Raw genomic sequence first — 19161 nt, forward strand, 5'->3', positions numbered from 1 at the left:
GGAGGATGTTGCCGTGAGCTCCTCCCAGCTAATCACACAAACAGCAGTAAAGCAAGATAACTACACAGTTAGGGGGGACTGCATGGTTAGGTTTTTGAGGAATTATTGAAACTGACCTCAGTGACCCATGATCAGAGCTGTGGCTAATGACTGCGTGCCTAATTATGATGAAGCAAGCACCATGGCTCGTAGGGGCCCCACAACACGCTTTTCTTAGCTCAATTAAAGTATAAACCTCTGCCATATATGAGTGGTAAAGGCTTGTTAATTTGGTTGCTTTTCCAATTCACGTCTGACAACAAGATGAAGGAACATTGGGGCATCAGAAGCTTTGGAAAGTAGCCACCAACCTCAGAGAAAGAGAGAAAGAGGGAAAAGGCAGTATGAGGTGTGGAGAAAACAGCAGCAGGTACAAGGAGCTCAAATGAGATTAATGGCGCCTAAATAGAGCACATAAAGGAACAGTTACAAATCTAAGAAAAGGGAAAGAAAGACTAGGAAAAAAACACGGAAAGAGCCTGTAGATAAAATTCTCTTCCTGGGACAGCAGGCTAAGAGAAATTACACAGGGAGCAGTTAAGCTTGTAACACGGGGAGAATAGAAAAGAAAATGCAGTTTTATGAAGTGTGTTTGCCTAATCCAGCAAGCACTTTTGTTTTATTTCTCTATTTGCTTCTTTTATTGGTAAAGTAAGTTTCAAGTGCATGAATGGTATGACTGAGAGAGCCAGGGTATAATAATTTGAAGTGTTTGCACCAGCGCTAATGTAGGACGAGAGTTATAGCAAAGATATGAAAGGGGTAGCGATAATAAATATGTGAAAGGGCAATAGTGACACCAAAATAAGCCACCTATTTATAAAACTGACATGGAAGAAATTCTAAAGGTTAACTTCTGAAATTGTAGCCGATGTTAAAAAGTTTCTCGTTGTTGGCAGGATTCGAACCTGCGCGGGGAGACCCCAATGGATTTTAAGTCCATCGCCTTAACCACTCGGCCACAACTGACTGTAAGTTTTGTGCAAATAATCTGTATGAAAGTTTTCAAGGTGTCCCACAGCAAATTCCTGGTATTCTGCAATGCACTTTTTTTAAATAATGTATTTTTCAGCAGGCACATTCTCTCCTAAAAACAAAAATTGCATGAGTATATCTCTAGTTTGGAAAAGGATAGGCTTTCATTCATACTCTCATGTGGCACTCAAGTTTTTGGGACCCTATTGCACTCTGTTTTCGTGCTGCTTTTAGTCTATGGCCCATATTACAGAAGTCTACCATCTTTGAGTATTTGAGGCTCCTTTGTAAGTGCTTTATCTTTTTTACTTGAAGAGCTATATAATAAAGGGGTCAGGGAAAGATTGCATTTATGGAAGATAAAAGAAGGCACACTTGTCTCACCAAATGCCGTAGAGAAACCTGATGTTTTACTCATGTTATCCTTAGTTTGTTTTTGTTAGACCTTGCATTCTTAAGGTGGCCTGAACCCTACCTTATTGCTTTTCACCTACGCATTTTGCTGTATCTATTTGTTGGCCTTAGGACTCTGATCACTTTATCGCTACTAATCAGTGCTGAAGTGCACGTGCTTCTTCCCTAATCATGTGTGTAATTGGAGTATACCTGACTGACAGATTTAATTGACTTGAAAGCCCCTTGTAAAGTGGTATACCATATACCCAGGGACTGATTGTGCCGCCCAAAGAAGTAGCATTTCAAACCTGTCTCAAGCCTGCTACTGCAGTGCCTGTGCTGCAGTGTACTGCCACTTCAACTTGCCATTTAAAACTACTTGCCAAGCCTTAAACTACAATTTTATTACATATAATTAACCCCTATGGTAGGCCCTAGGTAGTCCTAGGGGCATCATGCTAAGTAAGTAAAAGGTAAGACATGTATTGTGGTAGTTTGCATGTCCTGGTAGTACCAAACAGTCTATTACATTTTTCACTACTGTGAGGTCTGCCCCTCTCATAGGTTAGCATTGGGTATTCCCTTATACTTTTTGGGGGGTAATTCCATATCAGAGAGGAGAAGCTTTATTTATTTATTGATAAATCCTATTTACTGGTGAGGTTGGATTTAACTTTACTATTTTATAAATGCCATTTTTAGAGAGTGAGCATTTCTCTGCACTTACTGCTCTATTTGCCTGAAAACATGTCTCCAATTGACGTCTGGATTGGGCTGCGAGACAGCTACATTTGTGCATTCCCTCTAGACAGCCACAACACAGGTCACTCAACTGCAACTGCATTCTGATTGGCATTTTGGAGAGCTCCGTTCCCCCCACCGCAAATAGGTTCAAGAACGATAATTTATGTCAGTAGGTACAATATAGCTACATCTTATAATCATGTGTGTTTAAATAATTTGTCGTTAGATCGTTTAAATATTTTAAAGGATCTGTTTTTAATAGACATTTTACAAAAACAACTGGTACATTTGGTAAAAGAAAAATCCAACTGCCGTGACATTGCAAACCACAATGCCGTGACTCGGATTCAAACCGAGGTTGATGCGGCCACAACGCAGAGTACTAACCACTATACGATCACAGCGAGCTACTTGGGCTCAATAACATACAGTGACATGGAGAATGTATAATTCGGAACACTCAGGGAACTCCTGTGATAGGCTGAATGTGTTCATTGCTTCCTCATTCCTTATACAAAGGCTTTGTCTCCTCAGTGGTTGATAGGCTGAAACCGTTTCCTGGCCGCCTGCTTGTGAACTGCCAGGAGTCAAAGATCACACATACACTTGTGGGCCTGTGATGGGACACCAATGCAGAGAAACACACCTGGCGCAGATCTTCTATTCTGTCTAGTAGACCTGCATCTCCCCTGTACCTCCTCAAGCCATCTGTATATGAAGCAAGAAAGAGTTAAGGAGCGGTCCATCTACACTTTTATTGGGAGGATGCTGCCGTGAGCTCCTCCCAGCTAATCACACAAACAGCAGTAAAGCAAGATAACTACACAGTTAGGGGGGACTGCATGGTTAGGTTTTTGAGGAATTATTGAAACTGACCTCCGTGACCCATGATCAGAGCTGTGGCTAATGACTGCGTGCCTAATTATGATGAAGCAAGCACCATGGCTCATAGGGGCCCCACAACACGCTTTTCTTAGCTCATTGAATTAAAGTATAAACCTCTGCCATGTATGAGTGGTAAAGGCTTGTTAATTTGGTTGCTTTTCCAATTCACGTCTGACAACAAGATGAAGGAACATTGGGGCATCAGAAGCTTTGGAAAGTAGCCACCAACCTCAGAGAAAGAGAGAAAGAGAGAAAAGGCAGTATGAGGTGTGGAGAAAACAGCAGCAGGTACAAGGAGCTCAAATGAGATTAATGTCGCCTAAATAGAGCACGTAAAGGAACAGTTACAAATCTAAGAAAGACTAGGAAAAAACACGGAAAGAGCCTGTAGATAAAATTCTCTTCATGGGACAGCAGGCTAAGAGAAATTACACAGGGAGCAGTTAAGCTTGTAACACGGGGAGAATAGAAAAGAAAATGCAGTTTTATGAAGTGTGTTTGCCTAATCCAGCAAGCACTTTTGTTTTATTTTTCTATTTGCTTCTTTTATTGGTAAAGTAAGTTTCAAGTGCATGATTGGTATGACTGAGAGAGCCAGGGTATAATAGTTTGAAGTGTTTGCACCAGCGCTAATGTAGGACGAGAGTTATAGCAAAGATATGAAAGGAGTAGCGATAATAAATATGTGAAAGGGCAATAGTGACACCAAAATAAGCCACCTATTTATAAAACTGACATGGAAGAAATTCTGAAGGTTAACTTCTGAAATTGTAGCCGATATAAAAAAGTTTCTCATTGTTGGCAGGATTCGAACCTGCGCGGGGAGACCCCAATGGATTTCTAGTCCATTGCCTTAACCACTCAGCCAAACTGACTGTAAGTTTTGTGCAAATGATCTGTATGAAAGTTTTCCGGGTGTCCCACAGCAAATTCCTGGTATTCTGCAATGCACTTTTTAAAAATAATGTTTTTTTCAGCAGGCACATTCTCTCCTAAAAACAAAAATGCATGAGTATATCTCTAGTTTGGAAAAGGATAGGCTTTCATGCATACTCTCATGTGGCACTCAAGTTTTTGGGACCCTATTGCACTCTGTTTTCGTGCTGCTTTTAGTCTATGGCCCATAATACAGAAGTCTACCATCTTTGAGTATTTGAGGCTCCTTTGTAAGTGCTTTATCTTTTTTACTTGAAGAGCTATATAATAAAGGGGTTAGGGAAAGATTGCATTTATGGAAGATAAAAGAAGGCACACTTGTCTCACCAAATGCCGTAGAGAAACCTGATGTTTTACTCATGTTATCCTTAGTTTGTGTTTGTTAGACCTTGCATTCTTAAGGTGGCCTCAACCCTACCTTATTGCTTTTCACCTACTCATTTTGCTGTATCTTTTTGTTGGCCTTAGGACTCTGATCACTTTATCGCTACTAATCAGTGCTGAAGTGCACGTGCTTCTTCCCTAATCATGTGTGTAATTGGAGTATACCTGACTGACAGATTTAATTGACTTGAAAGCCCCTTGTAAAGTGGTATACCATATACCCAGGGACTGATTGTGCCGCCCAAAGAAGTAGCATTTCAAACCTGTCTCAAGCCTGCTACTGCAGTGCCTGTGCTGCAGTGTACTGCCACTTCGACTTGTCATTTAAAACTACTTGCCAAGCCTTAAACTCCAATTTTATTACATATAATTAACCCCTAAGGTAGGCCCTAGGTAGTCCTAGGGGCATCATGCTATGTAAGTAAAAGGTAAGACATGTACTGTGGTAGTTTGCATGTCCTGGTAGTACCAAACAGTCTATTACATTTTTCACTACAGTGAGGTCTACCCCTCTCATAGGTTAGCATTGGGTATTTCCTTATACTTTTTGGGGGGTAATTCCATATCAGAGAGGAGAAGCTTTATTTATTTATTGATAAATCCTATTTACTGGTGAGGTTGGATTTAACTTTACTATTTTATAAATGCCATTTTTAGAGAGTGAGCATTTCTCTGCACTTACTGCTCTATTTGCCTGAAAACCTGTCTCCAATTGACGTCTGGATTGGGCTGCGAGACAGCTACATTTGTGCATTCCCTCTAGACAGCCACAACACAGGTCACTCAACTGCAACTGCATTCTGATTGGCATTTTGGAGAGCTCCGTTCCCCCCACCGCAAATAGGTTCAAGAACGATAATTTATGTCAGTAGGTACAATATAGCTACATCTTATAATCATGTGTGTTTAAATAATTTGTCGTTAGATCGTTTAAATATTTTAAAGGATCTGTTTTTAATAGACATTTTACAAAAACAACTGGTACATTTGGTAATTCTGTAAAAGAAAAACCCAACTGCCGTGACATTGCCAACCACAATGCTGTGACTCTGATTCGAACCGAGGTTGATGCGGCCACAACGCAGAGTACTAACCACTATACGATCACGGCGAGCTACTTGGGCTCAATAGCACACAGTGACATGGAGAATGTATAATTCGGAACACTCAGGGAACTCCTGTGATAGGCTGAATGTGTTCATTGCTTCCTCATTCCTTATACAAAGGCTTTGTCTCCTCAGTGGTTGATAGGCTGAAACTGTTTCCTGGCCACCTGCTTGTGAACTGCCAGGAGTCAAAGATCACACATACACTTGTGGGCCTGTGATGGGACACCAATGCAGAGAAACACACCTGGCGCAGATCTTCTATTCTGTCTAGTAGACCTGCATCTCCCCTGTACCACCTCAAGCCATCTGTATATGAAGCAAGAAAGAGTTAAGGAGCGGTCCATCTACACTTTTATTGGGAGGATGCTGCCGTGAGCTCCTCCCAGCTAATCACACAAACAGCAGTAAAGCAAGATAACTACACAGTTAGGGGGGACTGCATGGTTAGGTTTTTGAGGAATTATTGAAACTGACCTCCGTGACCCATGATCAGAGCTGTGGCTAATGACTGCGTGCCTAATTATGATGAAGCAAGCACCATGGCTCATAGGGGCCCCACAACACGCTTTTCTTAGCTCATTGAATTAAAGTATAAACCTCTGCCATGTATGAGTGGTAAAGGCTTGTTAATTTGGTTGCTTTTCCAATTCACGTCTGACAACAAGATGAAGGAACATTGGGGCATCAGAAGCTTTGGAAAGTAGCCACCAACCTCAGAGAAAGAGAGAAAGAGAGAAAAGGCAGTATGAGGTGTGGAGAAAACAGCAGCAGGTACAAGGAGCTCAAATGAGATTAATGGCGCCTAAATAGAGCACATAAAGGAACAGTTACAAATCTAAGAAAAGGGAAAGAAAGACTAGGAAAAAAACACGGAAAGAGCCTGTAGATAAAATTCTCTTCCTGGGACAGCAGGCTAAGAGAAATTACACAGGGAGCAGTTAAGCTTGTAACACGGGGAGAATAGAAAAGAAAATGCAGTTTTATGAAGTGTGTTTGCCTAATCCAGCAAGCACTTTTGTTTTATTTTTCTATTTGCTTCTTTTATTGGTAAAGTAAGTTTCAAGTGCATGAATGGTATGACTGAGAGAGCCAGGGTATAATAATTTGAAGTGTTTGCACCAGCGCTAATGTAGGACGAGAGTTATAGCAAAGATATGAAAGGGGTAGCGATAATAAATATGTGAAAGGGCAATAGTGACACCAAAATAAGCCACCTATTTATAAAACTGACATGGAAGAAATTCTAAAGGTTAACTTCTGAAATTGTAGCCGATGTTAAAAAGTTTCTCGTTGTTGGCAGGATTCGAACCTGCGCGGGGAGACCCCAATGGATTTCTAGTCCATCGCCTTAACCACTCGGCCACAACTGACTGTAAGTTTTGTGCAAATAATCTGTATGAAAGTTTTCAAGGTGTCCCACAGCAAATTCCTGGTATTCTGCAATGCACTTTTTTTAAATAATGTATTTTTCAGCAGGCACATTCTCTCCTAAAAACAAAAATTGCATGAGTATATCTCTAGTTTGGAAAAGGATAGGCTTTCATTCATACTCTCATGTGGCACTCAAGTTTTTGGGACCCTATTGCACTCTGTTTTCGTGCTGCTTTTAGTCTATGGCCCATATTACAGAAGTCTACCATCTTTGAGTATTTGAGGCTCCTTCGTAAGTGCTTTATCTTTTTTACTTGAAGAGCTATATAATAAAGGGGTCAGGGAAAGATTGCATTTATGGAAGATAAAAGTAGGCACACTTGTCTCACCAAATGCCGTAGAGAAACCTGATGTTTTACTCATGTTATCCTTAGTTTGTTTTTGTTAGACCTTGCATTCTTAAGGTGGCCTGAACCCTACCTTATTGCTTTTCACCTACGCATTTTGCTGTATCTATTTGTTGGCCTTAGGACTCTGATCACTTTATCGCTACTAATCAGTGCTGAAGTGCACGTGCTTCTTCCCTAATCATGTGTGTAATTGGAGTATACCTGACTGACAGATTTCATTGACTTGAAAGCCCCTTGTAAAGTGGTATACCATATACCCAGGGACTGATTGTGCCGCCCAAAGAAGTAGCATTTCAAACCTGTCTCAAGCCTGCTACTGCAGTGCCTGTGCTGCAGTGTACTGCCACTTCAACTTGCCATTTAAAACTACTTGCCAAGCCTTAAACTACAATTTTATTACATATAATTAACCCCTATGGTAGGCCCTAGGTAGTCCTAGGGGCATCATGCTAAGTAAGTAAAAGGTAAGACATGTATTGTGGTAGTTTGCATGTCCTGGTAGTACCAAACAGTCTATTACATTTTTCACTACTGTGAGGTCTGCCCCTCTCATAGGTTAGCATTGGGTATTCCCTTATACTTTTTGGGGGGTAATTCCATATCAGAGAGGAGAAGCTTTATTTATTTATTGATAAATCCTATTTACTGGTGAGGTTGGATTTAACTTTACTATTTTATAAATGCCATTTTTAGAGAGTGAGCATTTCTCTACACTTACTGCTCTATTTGCCTGAAAACCTGTCTCCAATTGACGTCTGGATTGGGCTGCGAGACAGCTACATTTGTGCATTCCTTCTAGACAGCCACAACACAGGTCACTCAACTGCAACTGCATTCATCTGCATTCTGATTGGCATGGGGGAGAGCTCCATTCCCCCCACCGCAAATAGGTTCAAGAACGATAATTAATGTCAGTAGGTACAATATAGCTACATCTTATAATCATGTGTGTTTAAATAATTTGTCGTTAGATCGTTTAAATATTTTAAAGGATCTGTTTTTAATAGACATTTTACAAAACAACTGGTACATTTGGTAATTCTGTAAAAGAAAAACCCAACTGCCGTGACATTGCCAACCACAATGCCGTGACTCGGATTTGAACGGAGGTTGCTGCGGCCACAACGCAGAGTACTAACCACTATACAATCACGGCGAGCTACTTAGTCTCTATAACATACAGTGATATGGAGAATTTATAATTCGGAACACTCAGGGAACTCCTGTGATAGGCTGAATGTGTTCATTGCTTCCTCATTCCTTATACAAAGGCTTGTCTCCTGAGTAGTTGATAGGCTGAAACCGTTTCCTGGCCGCCTGCTTGTGAACTGCCAGGAGTCAAAGATCACACATACACTTGTGGGCCTGTGATGGGACACCAATGCAGAGAAACACACATGGCGCAGATCTTCTATTCTGTCTAGTAGATCTGCATCTCCCCTGTACCTCCTCAAGCCATCTGTATGTGAAGCAAGAAAAAGTTAAGGAGCGGTCCATCTACACTTTTATAGGGAGGATGCTGCCGTGAGCTCCTCCCAGCTAATCACACAAACAGCAGTAAAGCAAGATAACTACACAGTTAGGGGGGACTGCATGGTTAGGTTTTTGAGGAATTATTGAAACTGACCTCAGTGACCCATGATCAGAGCAGTGGCTAATGACTGCGTGCCTAATTATGATGAAGCAAGCACCATGGCTCGTAGGGGCCCCACAACACGCTTTTCTTAGCTCATTGAATTAAAGTATAAACCTCTGCCATGTATGAGTGGTAAAGGCTTGTTAATTTGGTTGCCTTTCCAATTCATGTTCGACAACAAGATGAAGGAACATTGGGGCATCAGAAGCTTTGGAAAGTAGCCACCAACCTCAGAGAAAGAGAGAAAGAGGGAAAAGGCAGTATGAGGTGTGGAGAAAACAGCAGCAGGTACAAGGAGCTCAAATGAGATTAATGGCGCCTAAATAGATCGCGTAAAGGAACATTTACAAATCTAAGAAAAGGGAAAGAAAGACTAGGAAAAAAACACGGAAAGAGCCTGTAGATAAAATTCTCTTCCTGGGACAGCAGGCTAAGAGAAATTACACAGGGAGCAGTTAAGCTTGTAACACGGGGAGAATAGAAAAGAAAATGCAGTTTTATGAAGTGTGTTTGCCTAATCCAGCAAGCACTTTTGTTTTATTTTTCTATTTGCTTCTATTATTGGTAAAGTAAGTTTCAAGTGAATGAATGGTATGACTGAGAGAGCCAGGGTATAATAATTTGAAGTGTTTGCACCAGCGCTAATGTAGGACGAGAGTTATAGCAAAGATATGAAAGGGGTAGCGATAATAAATATGTGAAAGGGCAATAGTGACACCAAAATAAGCCCCCTATTTATAAAACTGACATGGAAGAAATTCTAAAGGTTAACTTCTGAAATTGTAGCCGATGTTAAAAAGTTTCTCGTTGTTGGCAGGATTCGAAGCTGCGCGGGCAGACCCCAATGGATTTCTAGTCCATTGCCTTAACCACTCGGCCACAACAACTGGCTGCAAGTTTTGTGCAAATAATCTGTATGAAAGTTTTCAAGGTGTCCCACAGAAAATTCCTGGTATTCTGCAATGCACTTTTTAAAAATAATGTTTTTTTCAGCAGGCACATTCTCTCCCAAAAACAAAAATTGCATGAGTATATCTCTAGTTTGGAAAAGGATAGGCTTTCATGCATACTCTCATGTGGCACTCAAGTTTTTGGGACCCTATTGCACTCTGTTTTCGTGCTGCTTTTAGTCTTTGGCCCATATTACAGAAGTCTACCATCTTTGAGTATTTGAGGCTCCTTTGTAAGTGCTTTATCTTTTTTACTTGAAGAGCTATATAATAAAGGGGTCAGGGAAAGATTGCATTTATGGAAGATAAAAGAAGGCACACTTGTCTCACCAAATGCCGTAGAGAAACCTGATGTTTTACTCATGTTATCCTTAGTTTGTTTTTGTTAGACCTTGCATTCTTAAGGTGGCCTGAACCCTACCTTATTGCTTTTCACCTATGCATTTTGCTGTATCTTTTTGTTGGCCTTAGGACTCTGATCACTTTATCGCTACTAATCAGTGCTGAAGTGCACGTGCTTCTTCCCTAATCATGTGTGTAATTGGAGTATACCTGACTGACAGATTTAATTGACTTGAAAGCCCCTTGTAAAGTGGTATACCATATACCCAGGGACTGATTGTGCCGCCCAAAGAAGTAGCATTTCAAACCTGTCTCAAGCCTGCTACTGCACTGCCTGTGCTGCAGTGTACTGCCACTTCAACTTGCCATTTAAAACTACTTGCCAAGCCTTAAACTCCAATTTTATTACATATAATTAACCCCTAAGGTAGGCCCTAGGTAGTCCTAGGGGCATCATGCTATGTAAGTAAAAGGTAAGACATGTACTGTGGTAGTTTGCATGTCCTGGTAGTACCAAACAGTCTATTACATTTTTCACTACTGTGAGGTCTGCCCCTCTCATAGGTTAGCATTGGGTATTCCCTTATACTTTTTGGGGGGTAATTCCATATCAGAGAGGAGAAGCTTTATTTATTTATTGATAAATCCTATTTACTGGTGAGGTTGGATTTAACTTTACTATTTTATAAATGCCATTTTTAGAGAGTGAGCATTTCTCTGCACTTACTGCTCTATTTGCCTGAAAACCTGTCTCCAATTGACGTCTGGATTGGGCTGCGAGACAGCTACATTTGTGCATTCCCTCTAGACAGCCACAACACAGGTCACTCAACTGCAACTGCATTCATCTGCATTCTGATTGGCATGGGGGAGAGCTCCATTCCCCCCACCGCAAATAGGTTCAAGAACGATAATTAATGTCAGTAGGTACAATATAGCTACATCTTATAATCATGTGTGTTTAAATAATTTGTCGTTAGATCGTTTAAATATTCTAAAGGATCTGTTTTTAATAGACATTTTACAAAACAACTGGTACATTTGGTAATTCTGTAAAAGAAAAACCCAACTGCTGTGACATTGCCAACCACAATGCCGTGACTCGGAATTGAACCGAGGTTGCTGCGGCTACAACGCAGAGTACTAACCACTATACAATCACGGCGAGCTACTTAGTCTCAATAACATACAGTGATATGGAGAATTTATAATTCGGAACACTCAGGGAACTCCTGTGATAGGGTGAATGTGTTCATTGCTTCCTCATTCCTTATACAAAGGCTTTGTCTCCTCAGTGGTTGATAGGCTGAAACCGTTTCCTGGCCGCCTGCTTGTGAACTGCCAGGAGTCAAAGATCACACATACACTTGTGGGCCTGTGATGGGACACCAATGCAGAGAAACACACCTGGCGCAGATCTTCTATTCTGTCTAGTAGACCTGCATCTCCCCTGTACCTCCTCAAGCCATCTGTATGTGAAGCAAGAAAGAGTTAAGGAGCGGTCCATCTACACTTTTATAGGGAGGATGCTGCCGTGAGCTCCTCCCAGCTAATCACGCAAACAGCAGTAAAGCAAGATAACTACACAGTTAGGGGGGACTGCATGGTTAGGTTTTTGAGGAATTATTGAAACTGACCTTAGTGACCCATGATCAGAGCTGCGGCTAATGACTGCGTGCCTAATTATGATGAAGCAAGCTCCATGGCTCGTAGGGGCCCCACAACACGCTTTTCTTAGCTCATTGAATTAAAGTATAAACCTCTGCCATGTATGAGTGGTAAAGGCTTGTTAATTTGGTTGCTTTTCCAATTCACGTCTGACAACAAGATGAAGGAACATTGGGGCATCAGAAGCTATGGAAAGTAGCCACCAACCTCAGAGAAAGAGAGAAAGAAGGAAAAGGCAGTATGAGGTGTGGAGAAAACAGCAGCAGGTACAAGGAGCTCAAATGAGATTAATGGCGCCTAAATAGAGCACGTAAAGGAACAGTTACAAATCTAAGAAAAGGGAAAGAAAGACTAGGAAAAAAACATGGAAAGAGCCTGTAGATAAAATTCTCTTCCTGGGACAGCAGGCTAAGAGAAATTACACAGGGAGCAGTTAAGCTTGTAACACGGGGAGAATAGAAAAGAAAATGCAGTTTTATGAAGTGTGTTTGCCTAATCCAGCAAGCACTTTTGTTTTATTTTTCTATTTGCTTCTTTTATTGGTAAAGTAAGTTTCAAGTGCATGAATGGTATGACTGAGAGAGCCAGGGTATAATAATTTGAAGTGTTTGCACCAGCGCTAATGTAGGACGAGAGTTATAGCAAAGATATGAAAGGGGTAGCGATAATAAATATGTGAAAGGGCAATAGTGACACTAAAATAAGCCACCTATTTATAAAACTGACATGGAAGAAGTTCTAAAGGTTAACTTCTGAAATTGTAGCCGATGTTAAAAAGTTTCTCGTTGTTGGCAGGATTCGAACCTGCGCGGGGAGACCCCGATGGATTTCTAGTCCATCGCCTTAACCACTCGGCCACAACAACTGACTGTAAGTTTGGTGCAAATAATCTGTATGAAAGTTTTCAAGGTGTCCCACAGCAAATTCCTGGTATTCTGAAATGCACTTTTTAAAAATAATGTTTTTTTCAGCAGGCACATTCTCTCCTAAAAACAAAAATTGCATGAGTATATCTCTAGTTTGGAAAAGGATAGGCTTTCATGCATACTCTCATGTGGCACTCAAGTTTTTGGGACCCTATTGCACTCTGTGTTCGTGCTGCTTTTAGTCTATGGCCCATATTACAGAAGTCTACCATCTTTGAGTATTTGAGGCTCCTTTGTAAGTGCTTTATCTTTCTTACTTGAAGAGCTATATAATAAAGGGGTCAGGGAAAGATTGCATTTATGGAAGAGAAAAGAAGGCACACTTGTCTCACCAAATGCCGTAGAGATACCTGATGTTTTACTCATGTTATCCTTAGTTTGTTTTTGTTAGACCTTGCATTCTTAAGGTGGCCTGAACCCTACCTTATTGCTTATCACCTATGCATTTTGCTGTATCTTTTTGTTGGCCTTAGGACTCTGATCACTTTATCGCTACTAATCAGTGCTGAAGTGCACGTGCTTCTTCCCTAATCATGTGTGTAATTGGAGTATACCTGACTGACAGATTTAATTGACTTGAAAGCCCCTTGTAAAGTGGTATACCATATACCCAGGGACTGATTGTGCCGCCCAAAGAAGTAGCATTTCAAACCTGTCTCAAGCCTGCTACTGCAGTGCCTGTGCTGAAGTGTACTGCCACTTCGACTTGCCATTTAAAACTACTTGCCAAGCCTTAAACTCCAATTTTATTACATATAAGTATCCCCTAAGGTAGGCCCTAGGTAGTCCTAGGGGCATCATGCTATGTAAGTAAAAGGTAAGACATGTACTGTGGTAGTTTGCATGTCCTGGTAGTACCAAACAGTCTATTACATTTTTCACTACAGTGAGGTCTACCCCTCTCATAGGTTAGCATTGGGTATTCCCTTATACTTTTTGGGGGGTAATTCCATATCAGAGAGGAGAAGCTTTATTTATTTATTGATAAATCCTATTTATTGGTGAGGTTGGATTTAACGTTACTATTTTATAAATGCCATTTTTAGAGAGTGAGCATTTCTCTGCACTTACTGCTCTATTTGCCTGAAAACCTGTCTCCAATTGACGTCTGGATTGGGCTGCGAGACAGCTACATTTGTGCATTCCCTCTAGACAGCCACAACACAGGTCACTCAACTGCAACTGCATTCTGATTGGCATGGGGGAGAGCTCCATTCCCCCCACTGCAAATAGGTTCAAGAACGATAATTTATGTCAGTAGGTACAATATAGCTACATCTTATAATCATGTGTGTTTAAATAATTTGTCGTTAGATCGTTTAAATATTTTAAAGGGTCTGTTTTTAATAGACATTTTACAAAAACAACTGGTACATTTGGTAATTCTGTAAAAGAAAAACCCAACTGCTGTGACATTGCCAACTACAATGCCGTGACTCGGATTCGAATCGAGGTTGCTGCGGCCACAACGCAGAGTACTAACCACTATACGATCACGGCAAGCTACTTGGGCTCAATAGCATACAGAGACATGGAGAATTTATAATTCGGAACACTCAGGGAACTCCTGTGATAGGCTGAATGTGTTCATTGCTTCCTCATTCCTTATACAAAGGCTTTGTCTCCTCAGTGGTTGATAGGCTGAAACCGTTTCCTGGCCGCCTGCTTGTGAACTGCCAGAAGTCAAAGATCACACATACACTTGTGGGCCTGTGATGGGACACCAATGCAGAGAAACACACCTGGCGCAGATCTTCTATTCTGTCTATTAGACCTGTATCTCCCCTGTACCTCCTCAAGCCATCTGGATGTGAAGCAAGAAAAAGTTAAGGAGCGGTCCATCTACACTTTTATAGGGAGGATGCTGCCGTGAGCTCCTCCCAGCTAATCACACAAACAGCAGTAAAGCAAGATAACTACACAGTTAGGGGGGACTGCATGGTTAGGTTTTTGAGGAATTATTGAAACTGACCTCAGTGACCCATGATCAGAGCTGTGGCTAATGACTGCGTGCCTAATTATGATGAAGCAAGCACCATGGCTCGTAGGGGCCCCACAACACGCTTTTCTTAGCTCATTGAATTAAAGTATAAACCTCTGCCATGTATGAGTGGTAAAGGCTTGTTAAATTGGTTGCTTTTCCAATTCACGTCTGACAACAAGATGAAGGAACATTGGGGCAACAGAAGCTTTGGAAAGTAGCCACCAACCTCAGAGAAAGAGAGAAAGAGGGAAAAGGCAGTATGAGGTGTGGAGAAAACAGCAGCAGGTACAAGGAGCTCAAATGAGATTAATGGCGACTAAATAGAGCACATAAAGAAACAGTTACAAATCTAAGAAAAGGGAAAGAAAGACTAGGAAAAAAACACGGAAAGAGCCTGTAGATAAAATTCTCTTCCTGGGACAGCAGGCTAAGAGAAATTACACAGGGAGCAGTTAAGCTTGTAACACGGGGAGAATAGAAAAGAAAATGCAGTTTTATGAAGTGTGTTTGCCTAATCCAGCAAGCACTTTTGTTTTATTTTTCTATTTGCTTCTTTTATTGGTAAAGTAAGTTTCAAGTGCATGAATGGTATGACTGAGAGAGCCAGGGTATAATAATTTCAAGTGTTTGCGCCAGCGCTAATGTAGGACGAGAGTTATAGCAAAGATACGAAAGGGGTAGCGATAATAAATATGTGAAAGGGCAATAGTGACACCAAAATAAGCCACCTATTTATAAAACTGACATGGAAGAAATTCTAAAGGTTAACTTCTGAAATTGTAGCCGATGTTAAAAATCTTCTTGTTATTGGCAGGATTCGAACTTGCGCGGAGAGACCCCGATGGATTTCTAGTCCATCGCCTTAACCACTCGGCCACAACAACTGACTATAAGTTTTGTGCAAATAATCTGTATGAAAGTTTTCAAGGTGTCCCACAGCAAATTCCTGGTATTCTGCAATGCACTTTTTAAAAATAATGTTTTTTTCAGCAGGCACATTCTCTCCTAAAAACAAAAATTGCAAGAGTATATCTCTAGTTTGGAAAAGGATAGGCTTTCATGCATACTCTCATGTGGCACTCAAGTTTTTGGGACCCTATTGCACTCTGTTTTCGTGCTGCTTTTAGTCTATGGCCCATATTACAGAAGTCTACCATCTTTGAGTATTTGAGGCTCCTTTGTAAGTGCTTTATCTTTTTTACTTGAAGAGCTATATAATAAAGGGGTCAGGGAAAGATTGCATTTATGGAAGATAAAAGAAGGCACACTTGTCTCACCAAATGCCGTAGAGAAACCTGATGTATTACTCATGTTATCCTTAGTTTGTTTTTGTTAGACCTTGCATTCTTAAGGTGGCCTCAACCCTACCTTATTGCTTTTCACCTACTCATTTTGCTGTATCTTTTTGTTGGCCTTAGTACTCTGATCACTTTATCGCTACTAATTAGTGCTGAAGTGCATGTGCTTCTTCCCTAATCATGTGTGTAATTGGAGTATACCTGACTGACAGATTTAATTGACTTGAAAGCCCCTTGTAAAGTGGTATACCATATACCCAGGGACTGATTGTGCCGCCCAAAGAAGTAGCATTTCAAACCTGTATCAAGCCTGCTACTGCAGTGCCTGTGCTGCAGTGTACTGCCACTTCGACTTGCCAGTTAAAACTACTTGCCAAGCCTTAAACTCCAATTTTATTACATATAATTAACCCCTAAGGTAGGCCCTAGGTAGTCCTAGGGGCATCATGCTATGTAAGTAAAAGGTAAGACATGTACTGTGGTAGTTTGCATGTCCTGGTAGTACCAAACAGTCTATTACATTTTTCACTACAGTGAGGTCTGTCCCTCTCATAGGTTAGCATTGGGTATTCCCTTATACTTTTTGGAAGGTAATTCCATATCAGAGAGGAGAAGCTTTATTTATTTATTGATAAATCCTATTTACTGGTGAGGTTGGATTTAACTTTACTATTTTATAAATGCCATTTTTAGAGAGTGAGCATTTCTCTGCACTTACTGCTCTATTTGCCTGAAAACCTGTCTCCAATTGACGTCTGGTTTGGGCTGCGAGACAGCTACATTTGTGCATTCCCTCTAGACAGCCACAACACAGGTCACTCAACTGCAACTGCATTCTGATTGGCATGGGGAGAGCTCCATTCCCCCACCTCAAATAGGTTCAAGAACGATAATTTATGTCAGTAGGTACAATATAGCTACATCTTATAATCATGTGTGTTTAAATAATTTGTCGTTAGATCGTTTAAATATTTTAAAGGATCTGTTTTTAATAGACATTTTACAAAAACAACTGGTACATTTGGTAATTCTGTAAAAGAAAAACCCAACTGCCGTGACATTGCCAACCACAATGCCGTGACTCCGATTCGAACCAAGGTTGCTGCGGCCACAACTCAGAGTACTAACCACTATACGATCACAGCTGCTACTTGGGATCAATAACATACAGTGACATGGAGAATTTATAATTCGGAACACTCAGGGAACTCCTGTGATAGGCTGAATGTGTTCATTCCTTCCTCATTCCTTATACAAAGGCTTTGTCTCCTCAGTGGTTGATAGGCTGAAACCGTTTCCTGGCCGCCTGCTTGTGAACTGCCAGGAGTCAAAGATCACACATACACTTGTGGGCCTGTGATGGGACACCAATGCAGAGAAACACACCTGGCGCAGATCTTCTATTCTGTCTAGTAGACCTGCATCTCCCCTGTACCTCCTCAAGCCATCTGTATGTGAAGCAAGAAAGAGTTAAGGAGCGGTCCATCTACACTTTTATAGGGAGGATGCTGCCGTGAGCTCCTCCCAGCTAATCACACAAACAGCAGTAAAGCAAAGATAACTACACAGTTAGGGGGGACTGCATGGTTAGGTTTTTGAGGAATTATTGAAACTGACCTCAGTGACCCATGATCAGAGCTGCGGCTAATGACTGCGTGCCTAATTATGATGAAGCAAGCACCATGGCTCCTAGGGGTCCCACAACACGCTTTTCTTAGCTCACTGAATTAAAGTATAAACCTCTGCCATGTATGAGTGGTTGAGGGTTGTTAATTTGGTTGCTTTTCCAATTCACGTCTGACAACAAGATGAAGGAACATTGGGGCATCAGAAGCTTTGGAAAGTAGCCAACAACCTCAGAGAAAGAGAGAAAGAGGGAAAAGGCAGTATGAGGTGTGGAGAAAACAGCAGCAGGTACAAGGAGCTCAAATGAGATTAATGGCGCCTAAATAGAGCACGTAAAGGAACAGTTACAAATCTAAGAAAAGGGAAAGAAAGACTAGGAAATAAACACGGAAAGAGCCTGTAGATAAAATTCTCTTCCTGGGACAGCAGGCTAAGAGAAATTACACAGGGAGCAGTTAAGCTTGCAACACGGGGAGAATAGAAAAGAAAATGCAGTTTTATGAAGTGTGTTTGCCTAATCCAGCAAGCACTTTTGTTTTATTTTTCTATTTGCTTCTTTTATTGGTAAAGTAAGTTTCAAGTGCATGAATGGTATGACTGAGAGAGCCAGGGTATAATAATTTGAAGTGTTTGCAACAGCGTTAATGTAGGACGAGAGTTATAGCAAAGATATGAAAGGGGTAGCGATAATAAATATGTGAAAGGGCAATAGTGACACCAAAATAAGCCACCTATTTATAAAACTAACATGGAAGAAATTCTAAAGGTTAACTTCTGAAATTGTAGCCGATGTAAAAAAGTTTCTCGTTGTTGGCAGGATTCGTACCTGCGTGGGGAGACCCCAATGGATTTCTAGTCCATCGCCTTAACCACTCAGCCACAACAACTGACTGTAAGGTTTGTGCAAATAATCTGTATGAAAGTTTTCAAGGTGTCCCACAGCAAATTCCTGATATTCTGCAATGCACTTTTTAAAAATAATGTTTTTTTCAGCAGGCACATTCTCTCCTAAAAACAAAAATAAGGCTACATCTTATAATCATGTGTGTTTAAATAATTTGTCGTTAGATCGTTTAAATATTTTAAAGGATCTGTTTTTAATAGACATTTTACAAAAACAACTGGTACATTTGGTAATTCTGTAAAAGAAAAACCCAACTGCCGTGACATTGCCAACCACAATGCCGTGACTCGGATTCGAACCGAGGTTGCTGCGGCCACAACGCAGAGTACTAACCACTATACGATCACGGCAAGCTACTTGGGCTCAATAGCATACAGTGACATGGAGAATTTATAATTCGGAACACTCAGGGAACTCCTGTGATAGGCTGAATGTGTTCATTGCTTCCTCATTCCTTATACAAAGGCTTTGTCTCCTCAGTGGTTGATAGGCTGAAACCGTTTCCTGGCCGCCTGCTTGTGAACTGCCAGAAGTCAAAGATCACACATACACTTGTGGGCCTGTGATGGGACACCAAT

The 19161-nt window shown here is 41.0% G+C and overlaps 8 non-coding genes across 8 annotated transcripts; all 8 read right to left on the reverse strand.

Moving 5' to 3' along the window:
• Window positions 1-926: 926 nt before the first annotated feature.
• Window positions 927-1009, reverse strand: TRNAL-UAA (transfer RNA leucine (anticodon UAA)). Its single transcript has one exon. It is a non-coding gene; the product is annotated as a tRNA-Leu (tRNA).
• Window positions 1010-6756: 5747 nt separating this feature from the next.
• TRNAS-AGA (transfer RNA serine (anticodon AGA)) lies at window positions 6757-6839 on the reverse strand. Its single transcript has one exon. It is a non-coding gene; the product is annotated as a tRNA-Ser (tRNA).
• A 2851-nt stretch (window positions 6840-9690) lies between these two features.
• TRNAS-AGA (transfer RNA serine (anticodon AGA)) lies at window positions 9691-9772 on the reverse strand. Its single transcript has one exon. It is a non-coding gene; the product is annotated as a tRNA-Ser (tRNA).
• A 1498-nt stretch (window positions 9773-11270) lies between these two features.
• Window positions 11271-11342, reverse strand: TRNAY-GUA (transfer RNA tyrosine (anticodon GUA)). The gene has a single exon. It is a non-coding gene; the product is annotated as a tRNA-Tyr (tRNA).
• Window positions 11343-12628: 1286 nt separating this feature from the next.
• TRNAS-AGA (transfer RNA serine (anticodon AGA)) lies at window positions 12629-12710 on the reverse strand. Its single transcript has one exon. It is a non-coding gene; the product is annotated as a tRNA-Ser (tRNA).
• A 2847-nt stretch (window positions 12711-15557) lies between these two features.
• On the reverse strand, window positions 15558-15639 carry TRNAS-AGA (transfer RNA serine (anticodon AGA)). Its single transcript has one exon. It is a non-coding gene; the product is annotated as a tRNA-Ser (tRNA).
• A 2845-nt stretch (window positions 15640-18484) lies between these two features.
• On the reverse strand, window positions 18485-18566 carry TRNAS-AGA (transfer RNA serine (anticodon AGA)). Its single transcript has one exon. It is a non-coding gene; the product is annotated as a tRNA-Ser (tRNA).
• A 295-nt stretch (window positions 18567-18861) lies between these two features.
• Window positions 18862-18933, reverse strand: TRNAH-GUG (transfer RNA histidin (anticodon GUG)). Its single transcript has one exon. It is a non-coding gene; the product is annotated as a tRNA-His (tRNA).
• Between the last annotated feature and the right edge of the window lie 228 nt (window positions 18934-19161).

The sequence above is a fragment of the Lissotriton helveticus genome, chromosome 12 (assembly GCF_964261635.1).
Source record: "Lissotriton helveticus chromosome 12, aLisHel1.1, whole genome shotgun sequence".
Lineage (NCBI taxonomy): Eukaryota > Metazoa > Chordata > Amphibia > Caudata > Salamandridae > Lissotriton > Lissotriton helveticus.